Source organism: Bradysia coprophila (assembly GCF_014529535.1).
Source record: "Bradysia coprophila strain Holo2 chromosome X unlocalized genomic scaffold, BU_Bcop_v1 contig_117, whole genome shotgun sequence".
In the NCBI taxonomy this organism is placed as follows: domain Eukaryota; kingdom Metazoa; phylum Arthropoda; class Insecta; order Diptera; family Sciaridae; genus Bradysia; species Bradysia coprophila.
Window position 1 is genome coordinate 1,791,491 of NW_023503292.1, and position 10,613 is coordinate 1,802,103.

Sequence of the window (10,613 nt, forward strand, 5' to 3'; positions counted from 1 at the left end):
TGAAACAACATATCAGTAACATTTTCCACATTACGGTTTAATATGAGCTGAGCATGATATTGTTATGTAATATTAATTTGGTCTATAACCAAATAATATTCCAATGATTTTCTGAAATGACGTATAATTATAACAACTCTCAAAAACTTTGCTCTGGCTCTGTGTGTACAAAATGTTCGTACAAAATGAAAATATCTCTCTGCATTTATCGAAACTTTTGCTGATTATATTTTCTCATTTGTAATAATGATTAACATTAATGATTATTATATTCCCCCTTCGAAAAATTATTTTTGTGTTGGATTAAGCTGATAAGAAATGAACAAAAATTTGTAAAGTACTATGCCACTAATTTTCCATCATCAAATAATATTATGAAACCAGCCGACTTATGTTTCGGGTATCATCATCATAACAATATTACATAACATACCAGCAATCACTGTTAGCTTGATAAAATGAACGAAATATGTGTGGGATAATCTTCGAACAATCTGAACGAGCCCAATAATTATTTCTAACTAATTTCCCCAGCACAAGTTTCTTTCAGTGATGCCTTCCGGGATCATTTATATGCAGCATAGTCATTTGTTTTGTTTTTTTTTATATTTGAATTATCATTCAACTTAATAATCGTACTGTTAAGTAAACGAAAATTCGGCGTGAAAATTTATCGTCGGTATTGTGTTCGAGCTCATTAATTCGAAAAAAAAAACCAACGACGGAAACTATTCCAAATTCAATTGATAATCTAGTGAGCTGTTGATATATATTATTAATTTGGTCCAACCAATACTCTCTCTAGCAAATAGACTCCGTTTTGAAGCAGTCAAAACACCGTTTTATTTTGACAAGTAGAATTTTTAGTGATGCAGCCGCCGTGCCGCTTTTTTTAAATAAAAAAACAATAAATATCGACGTCACAAAAAAGCACACATTTTAAACTGTATTTCATTTTGAACACCAAAATGACAGTGCACAACACAAACACAAATTATTCACTTTCTCACACCGAAATGTCGACAAGAGACATAATATTCTCAACACATAAAAGGACACTGCATCTCCTACTACTCTGTACGTTCCTACCACATTAAAATTTAACGATGTTTATAGCCGACTCAAAATAAAACATGGATGTGTGCTCATGCAACAGTGCTTATAAATTTAATCTCCAATAATTTTTTTTCTTCCTTCCGATCTAATTAATTAAACAAAAAGACACATTTTCTGAAACATTTTTGAGAACTCTTTGGTAAGTGTGCCCTTTGAAGTCACTCTATTTCTCACAAAAAGAAAAGAAATCGCCCGTTCATTCCGTTTTGAAGTTGTTCAAACACAAAACGTAAGCTTTGGCTTGTAAGCACTGTTGCTCTCAGTATCAATGAGATGAGGATGAAAAAAAAAACTTGGGCCTAAAAGCAAGAGTGGCAAATGAAGAAAAATCACAGCATATCCATCAATAATAAATTACAAAATATTTACAGCGAAAAGCTAAGTCAAAAAGTGTATAAGTGTTCATGAGAATAAAAACAAATTAAAATTTCTCCAAATAATAAGTGTACCCAAAAAGACTGCGCTAAGTTTGGCTTGAAACGAAAAGTCAAAAAAAAATATGGCAAAATGGATATAATTTGAAAATTCTGGAACACGACTAAATGTATGCGGTTCTGTAACTTTATGTGTGACTTTGTAATGATGGTGGCATAGTTTGAGCAAGAAGTTACGAAATGATGATAATATGTGTATAAGACATAACGATGACATACACGAGAAACTTTCAGACCGTTACGCAAAAGTTTCTAAACTAATCAGAAAATTAATCAATTAGGGATGCAACAAATAAATAAAACCAGCAAATCGGTAAATCTAACCTCCGTCTCGCGGTTAATTGAGATTTTGTTTAACGGTTTATTTTCAGGATAAAATTTTTACGATTTCTTGAGCCTTTTGCAGATTTAATTAATTATCATTTCTCTGCTACTTTTAAACAATTATGACAAAATAGTAGCTAGCAAAAAATACTCCTGAATCAGTTCTAACTCTGATTTTACCAGCAAAAACTCGGCGCTGTCGTAGCTGGTCCTCTTTAAATGTACCAGCAACTTCGTAATGTGTCCTTAAACGTTGTAAACCGTAATTGATGTTAAGCTCGTACATGAGTTACAATTCATTCACTGACGTTTAATTATATCGCACAGTTAATCCTATCAAAGTTAACTTTACATTCTTCACTGCTGATTTTGATCGTCAAGGGTTAACTCGTCAGCTAATTTTGGTTTTTAAGGCTGTACACAGGTCGTGAGAGCTCAGAATGCATCAAAAACAACCGTTTACTTCAGGTTTATATCAAGAATAAAAAGGTTTTGACAGATGGCAGCACGGTGTGACTGAATTCAAAAGAAGTTTTCTTTTAGGTTACCCAAAAAATGAGACCTGTTCTGAATACTACGACCCCTAAGGAGTTCAAAACAGGTTTCCTTAGTTCCTTCCCCATGGTCGATTTTTAGAAAAAAAATTAAAATTTTTAGAGACATGCCGTAGAACCATTTTTTGCTTAAAATAATGTTGTTTATCGATAAAAATAAAAAAACGCCGGTAGGCAACAATTTTATTTCATCATTTTCTGAAGAATCTTGAGAATGTATGGGAAATGTCGCTTTTTTAAAAATCGACCATGGGGAAGGATCTAGCCCAGAACTAAGGAAACCTGTTTTGAACTCCTTAGGGGTCGTAGTGTTCAGAACAGGTTTAATTTTTTGGGTAACCTAAAAGAAAACTTCTTTTGAATTCAGTCACACCGTGGAATCTACATTTTACGTCAATATTTTGCAATTTTGCATGGGTCTATTTTCCAAGCAGCTTTTAGCGCCTTTTCACGATTTTTTGGCTTGGTGCCGATGTAAACGATGTCTAATTTTCAGACTTTTTTCACGGTCTTGCGAACTCTGTACTAGCCTTAACGTTAGTGAATGAAACATTATTATTGTATGTAGCCTGAAAGTTTGATATTTGTTCAATGAGGAAAAAAATGTTGTTTGTGCCAGAGCGTATCTAGGGCTGTAAGTTACCCGAGAATATGCAATTTCCAACCTTTTTCCCGATATAAACGCAAAGTTTTTTCACAACAAAGCCTAAGTGTCGACGGAGGGGAGAAAATAACTTTTTTCTCGCCTGCGTTGTGAAAAATAGATGTCAATATTGATCTGAACCAGAAATTGATCATTCCGTAGTGTCCATAAAATTAAATTAATGGCAAGTTATTTTCGCTGTATGTGTCGAAGTGGTGTTGTTTCAACAGTAGATGTAAGATTGATGTTTGCAAGTCGCAAGAAGCGAGCACGATTACTTAAACATACTTTTATTATTATATGTATGGTGAAGAATAATTTTGGATATAAAAAAACATATTTCAAAGTGCCTTCTCACGTTGTGTACGTCAGCGCACCTACAGCGTGATTTCTTTTGTTATTTCCTTGTGAAGAAACATTTAAAAATCACTTCTTTATTTTCAAACACTTTATTAGAAATTAATTCAATTACACACAATAACACAATGTTACTTTTAGTGTGGTTAATTCTAATAGTCGCGGGTCGGGTGAGACAACTTAATCTGAATTAAACTGAATGAATCCTTGGTTAGCGTTAAACTTTTACTTATACTGAATTTAACATTGGAGGTATAGCAAGTCGTAAAAAACCCATTAAATTTTATTGTTTTCCCATATGCGCTTATTCATTTTCATCTTCGGAATTTCCTAATTGTTTTTCTCTCTAAGAGGTCTAAGAGGTTTCTATTGTACGAGTTCAATCATAAATTTTCCATATAGTCAATGTATTTTGAATTTCTCATAACTCAAAAGACTTTCTTGGGTAGAAATACTCCCGCAAGCATTTGGCGGTTATTTAACGAATAAATAAAAATATGATGCTATCGACAATGATATACAAAGTTCTTGTTGCATATTCTTTAATCGCCTAACTCGCTGCTATAATGTTAATCTATTTAAAGGCGTTATCTCAAAATTAAGTAGTTTGAGATCTTCAAGTATTATTTGAATTAATTAATGATTGAGAAATAATTCCTTAACACTTGCAAATTGTTTTTCTTCCGAATTAGGCCGATCTGCATATTTTAACCAAATTCAACGTCACTTTAACGCACTATTTACGAAATATATACAACCATTCCAACCAATATACATAATCAACGTACGAAAAATAACGTAATTGGATTAATAACATCATTGATTTATACAAAACACTCCACCAGTTTAAGTGGTCCGATTTTTCTTATCCCCACATTAGTTAAATGATTACCCACAATACACTTGGTGAAGCCAAAGTAATTATTAGTTGTTGATACTTTGGTATAAAAAATATATTTTCAATCAACAATTTGTTTAGCATAAATAGGTTTCTGGGGGGAAAAAATAACCAATTGTGCACCTCTTCTCGTTTGATGGATGTAGCTTTTTTTTGTAAAGGTCACAAATTGGATCATTTATATTCCATACAGGCCAGAATTAACCATCGAAATTACAGACGTAACGCGACGTTATATAAATGTTAGTTTTCCATGTTATGGGAGTAGTAAATACACTACGGATATACAAAATATATAGCACTTTATTGTAAAACGTCCAAAACCATCTACTAATATAAACGAACTAACTAAATTGCACAAAGGCATACTAGTTCAGACACACGTCTACTAGATGATTCAATTGGAAATCCAACACACCTCCTCAATTGAATCATCCAGATCATCCCCTTAACTTTCGTAATTTTACAATTTGTACCTTCGAAATTCCAAATCATGGTTTAGTTCAAATGATTTCCATTCATAACACCTCCGCAAACCCTATCATTATTTGTTTTCGCTTCTTGCCGATGCTGACCTTAGATTCATTTTCTCCATGTTGATCTTACTTGAAGTTTCAATTCATGAACCAGTCACACAATTCTATTTCAATTTCATAGAAATGTATCTCGCCAAATTCCATACGACCGATTGCTTCTGCAATTCCACTTCCTTAAATTTCAATTTCCTCCCATTTGCATACGGTCAATTCCTTCTACTGCTTCCGTCTAATTGCATGCGGTCAATTCCTTCTACCGCTTCCTTCCATTTACAAGCGGTCAATTCCTTCTACCGCTTCGTTCCAGATGTAACTTCCCGAACTGAATTCCCAAGTTCGTACATTCAAATTTCCATTCCGTTCATGTCCATTCGTGTCCATGTCCATTGCCAGAGACGTTTCCATAGATATCTTTGTAGTCATGTCTCGCTTGCATATTCTAATCCGTGTTCATTGCCGTTGCCATTACCATTTATTTTGAATTTAATTCTTTTGTCGAAACTGATTCTTTTCCTGCGTATACTGGGCCGCATAACCTGTTAGTTTTCCATGTTATGGGAGTAGTAAATACACCACGGATATACAAAATATACAGACTTTATTGTAAAACGTCAAAAACCATTGACTAATATAAACGAATTAAATTGCACAAAGGCATACTAGTTCAGACACACGTCTACTAGATGATTCAATTGGAAATCCAACAATAAAAACATGCGAACTTAGGAGTCATATCGCGAAAATTTGTTGTTTTTTTAAATGAGTTATGGACCTTAAACTGTGAAGGTCCGTGTAATTATCCACGGTCTGAAGCGCTTACTTGTGCGGTCTAATTGAAGACTGAAACCCGACAATCCCTACCCACAACGAGTTTAACGCACCAACTTTAGGAACTTTGAAATTATTTCACAGACAAGACAACTTCTTATGTATGCTTGGTGGGACTTGTTTAAATAATGTATACACATTATACATGCATTTGACGTCTTAACAATGGGCAAACTTTCCATGCATAAGTGATTTTCCTCATAGGGCGGAAATTTGATAGCTGTTAAATCAATGGATGTGTTTACTGTCGAACTTTTAGGTAAAATATTATGTATGTTTCTCATTCTCTAACGGAAAAAAGCCCCAATATATATACATACATATACGTTCTGTGTAAATCTGATATTCTCAGTGAAATGGGTTGACATTCGAAAATTGTTTGAAATGCAGCCAGTTGATAAATCATTGTTCCTGAAATTAGCGCAGCAAATGGCACACTATGTTCAAAACGTAGCACCAAGATTGTGTAACCTTTTCAAGTTTCCTTTTCGAGAAATTGTGCCGCCTCTTCTCTAAAGTATCGAAAGGATCGAAAGTATCGAAAGGAATTATTGAAGACAGGGAAGTAGTTGTTTTACGTAATTTGCCTTGCGAATTGATCAGTTTAAGGGAGTTTCCCATTATGGTTTTGATATGACCGTACGCATTAAGGAGGTGTGTTGGAATTGTAATTCGTACTAGTCATATGGACGTTTGATTAAGGCTTGTTCATCGCAAAATTACCTCATACATCCAACACGTTTGAGAAAAGAACACGTTTAGGATGTTTGTATACGCATGGTAAGTATGATGTCAAAAGATCGTACTTGTTGTGCGTTAACATTCGTACACTGTGCATTTTATATTAATAGCAACTATGTCAAGTCCTTTACGTACATGAGATGAATGTATCTGTATCAGGATTTTAGGATTCACTTAAAAACAGAAATATTAAATTCAGTCATTTAAATTTCAAAACGTTTTATTCCCTGAGTTCCAATCTCATACTGTTGAAATATCGAAATATTACGCAAAAAGAAGAAGAAGGAATTACGATTACGATTCTCGATATTAGGTCATTGTCATATACCATAGTTCTAATTAGAATAAAAAAAAATATTTTCAAAGTTTCATATGTGTGTCATGTAAGTAAACGTATAGCACGTATAAGTACTTTGTGTGCAAACGTGCTCCACGTTTACCTACTTCTACCAACGCTTCACAATACAACTATCAATGTAGTATGTCTTAATTGCAACATTGGTTGAAGCGCCGCTTTGAGATCAAGAGGTCCCCAGTTCAAACCCAGCACCAAACATGGAGAAAATTTTTATCTAAGAAAAAGTTACGATATAAATGAATAAAAACACGAAAAATAAAAAAATTAAAATTAAAAAGAACGAAATTTGACGAAATAATGTACATCAAAATTTCATTTTATTTCGGATACCAGAGCAAACGTACTGGACGTTTACTGACGCAGTGCACGTGTACTAAACGTTCCCGAAGTTCGATCCAAAAATAGCTGTCTGCCAGCCAATTTACACGTCCAGCGCGTTAACTTTTCTATCAGTGACTGCGAAATATATGTGAACAACAGATTTGACTATTCAGACGCGCGTGTGAATAGCCATTTCACATTGGATTTGACTATTCGCACGCATTAAAATTTTTCTACCAAGTCACAATGATAATTTTTTGAATAAAACCTCCCATCAAGTATTTTTTTACAGAAGACAAATTTCTTGGATTTAATTCTGTTGTTAAAGGCAAAGGTTTCCTCTAGTTACAATCGGATAATTGCACATACATATTTTCAACAGCATTGAAACGAAGAGGAACTGATAGTAGTGTGAGAGCGAAAACTGAATTCAACGAAATAAAGATGATAAGAATGAGATGAAAGATCTGGGTTGGATTCTTTATCACGGTTGGACTAACTCGAAGCTGCAAAACTGTACTCGTAGATCAGTGCATTGAATAGAACTGAAAATGTTTTAAGTAAAAAAGAAAAGAAAACGCATTATGAATTTATACACGTGTATTTATGGAATACTACCATTAAAAATAGGTAGAAAATATTTTTCGATCAAAATGTGCAAAACCTCAACATTGACACTTCACAAAAAAAATCTTTCGAAATTATTCGACTGACACATTTCACGTGGTGTCATCTAAACAAACTTGTGCAAGTGTCTCAAATTTACTTCAGGATTTCGAATTCTACTAAATAACGGAGGGTCATGATTTACATAAGCGACAAATATCTTCTTGAGAAGAACTTCGCTCTTGTTCTTTTTAGTTAACCATTCCAACACACTCAAAATCTCAAAATTGTTTTACAGTTACAGCCGTTTTATATCGTCGGATGTACTCTTTTGTAATCTTATGAGTACTGGCCAATCGATTCCAAACACATTTTAAAACATTTCTTCTTCTTCTTCGTTTTCAGCCTGTTTCTATCCACTGCTGGATGTAGGCCTCTCCAACTTCTTTCCATTTCGTACGATCCATTGCCATTTGCTGCCAGTTTGTACCTGCAATATTCTTAATTCCGTTTGTCCATCTCTCTGGTGGTCTACCTATAGCTCGTCTTTTATATGGTCGCCAGTTCATGATCTTTTTGGTCCAACGTTCGTCTGTCCTTCTTGCAATATGTCCCGCCCAGCTCCATTTCAGAGATGCTATTCTTTCCATGACATCAACGACCCTGGTTTGTTGTCGAATCCATTGATTCGTCATTCTGTCTCTGAGTCTTATTCCGAGCATACTCCGTTCCATGGCTCTTTGTGTCACTCTCAATTTATCTTCGGATGCTTTTGTTAAAGTTAACGTTTCCGCTCCATAGGTGAGCACTGGAAGGACACAAGTGTCGAAAACTTTGCGTTTCAGACTATTATTCATTTTGCTTTTGAAAATTAGTCTGAGTTTTCCGAACGCTGCCCATGCAAGACCAATCCTACGTCTTATTTCTGCAGTCTGGTTGTCGAGACCTAACTTCAGTTTATGTCCTAGATATACATAGCTATCGACTCGTTCAATGACAGTGTCACCAATTTTGATTTCTCTATCGTCCCCGATGTTGGTCATGACTTTTGTTTTCGATAAGTTCATCTTGAGGCCAACTTTGCTCGCCTCTTCACTTAACTGTTGTAGCATAAGCTGAGCCTGACCTAGATTCGCTGCTATCGGTACAATGTCATCAGCGAAGCGGAGATTGCTCAGGTACTCTCCATTTATCTTTATTCCCATTTTACTCCAGTTTAACTTCCTAAAAATACTCTGCAGAATCGCCGTGAATAATTTCGGTGAAATGGTGTCACCCTGCCTTACACCTCGGCCAATTCTGAATTTCTCCGTGCTCTTATGAAGTTTTATACATGAAGTAGCATTTTTGTACACATATCGAATTGTGTTGGAGTACCTTGAGTCTACTCTACATTCGTCTAATGCGTCCAATATCGACCATGTTTCCACTGAATCGAAAGCTTTTTCGAAGTCTATGAATAGCAAGACTATGTCGATGTTGTATTCACGACACTTCTCAATAAGCGTTCTCATCACCTGCAAATGGTCGTTTGTGCTGAAACCAGATCTGAAAGCAGCTTGTTCAACAGGTTGGTAGAAGTCGAACTTGTTAGTGTTCCTCTTCGTAATGATTTTCATAAACAACTTGTAGAGTGTTGACAATAGGCTTATGGGTCGGTAATTTTCCAGCTTTGTTATGTCTCCTTTTTTATGCAGCAATGTAATTACCGCATTTTCCCAGGCTTCTGGTACTTCTTCCCATTGGAGACATCGATTAAACAAAGCCGTGATTGCCTTTAATAATGAGTCTCCACCCAGTTTAATGGCTTCCACTGGAACACCATCTTCTCCGGGAGACTTTTTGTTTTTCATCTCGGCTACTGCAGCTTTGACTTCATCAACAGTTATGTCGGGCATATCCTCCGATCCCACGTTTCTTATTATTGGTCTATCTTCGGTTTCTTCCGTTGGGCTCTGTCTTGCTGAAGAAAACAAATTCTCATAAAATTCTGTTGCAATGTTTAATATCGCATTTCGATCCGTTTGGATCGTTCCTGTTTTGTCTCGTAATTTGAAGATTTCTTTTTTGGCGTTTGTCATTTTTCTCCGTAGGACTTTCATATTGCAGTTAGCTTCAATTATGTTTCGAGCCAATTGGACATTATATTTTCTTTCATCTGATCTCCTTGCTCTGTTGATACTTTTAGACAGGTTCCGGTATTCCACCGAATCTCGTCCTCCGTTTTTTACCAACTCTGCTCTGCTTGCGATCAGGTCTAATGTTTCTCTGCTGAGTTTTGATTCTTTCCCTTGGACGGATTTGCATTTGGATTTCATGAAACCCATTATTGTATCGACGATTTTGGTATTCAATTCGTCCAATGTTTCACATTGATTGTTGACGTTATCTAATTCGGCAGTCATTTTCGTAGCAAATTCTTCATTTTGTGTGTAAAGCCGTTGTACGTCAATCCTTTCACTTTTCTGAACTAGTTGTGATCTTTGAAATCTGGTATTTAACGTGACTCTTGCACGAACCATTCGGTGATCACTACCGGTTGAAAAATTGTTTAGGACCGTAACGTTCTTAACGGTTGACTTACAGCCAGTTATGATGTAATCGATCTCATTTTTCGTTACACCATCTGCACTAGCCCAAGTCCATTTCCGTTGAGGCTTTCCTGCAAAAAATGAATTCATTGCGTACAAATTGTGTTGCTGTAAGAAGTTGAGTAAAGTATTTCCACGCTCATTTCTTTGGTCGTTGCTAAAACTACCAACAGAAACTTCGGAGTCTTCTTCTCGTTTTCCCAGCTTCGCATTGAAATCACCGATTAGATATTGGTAATGTGAAGGGTTTTCGTCCAGAGCTTTCTCGACATCTTCATAGAATCTTTCTACTTCTTCGTCATCATG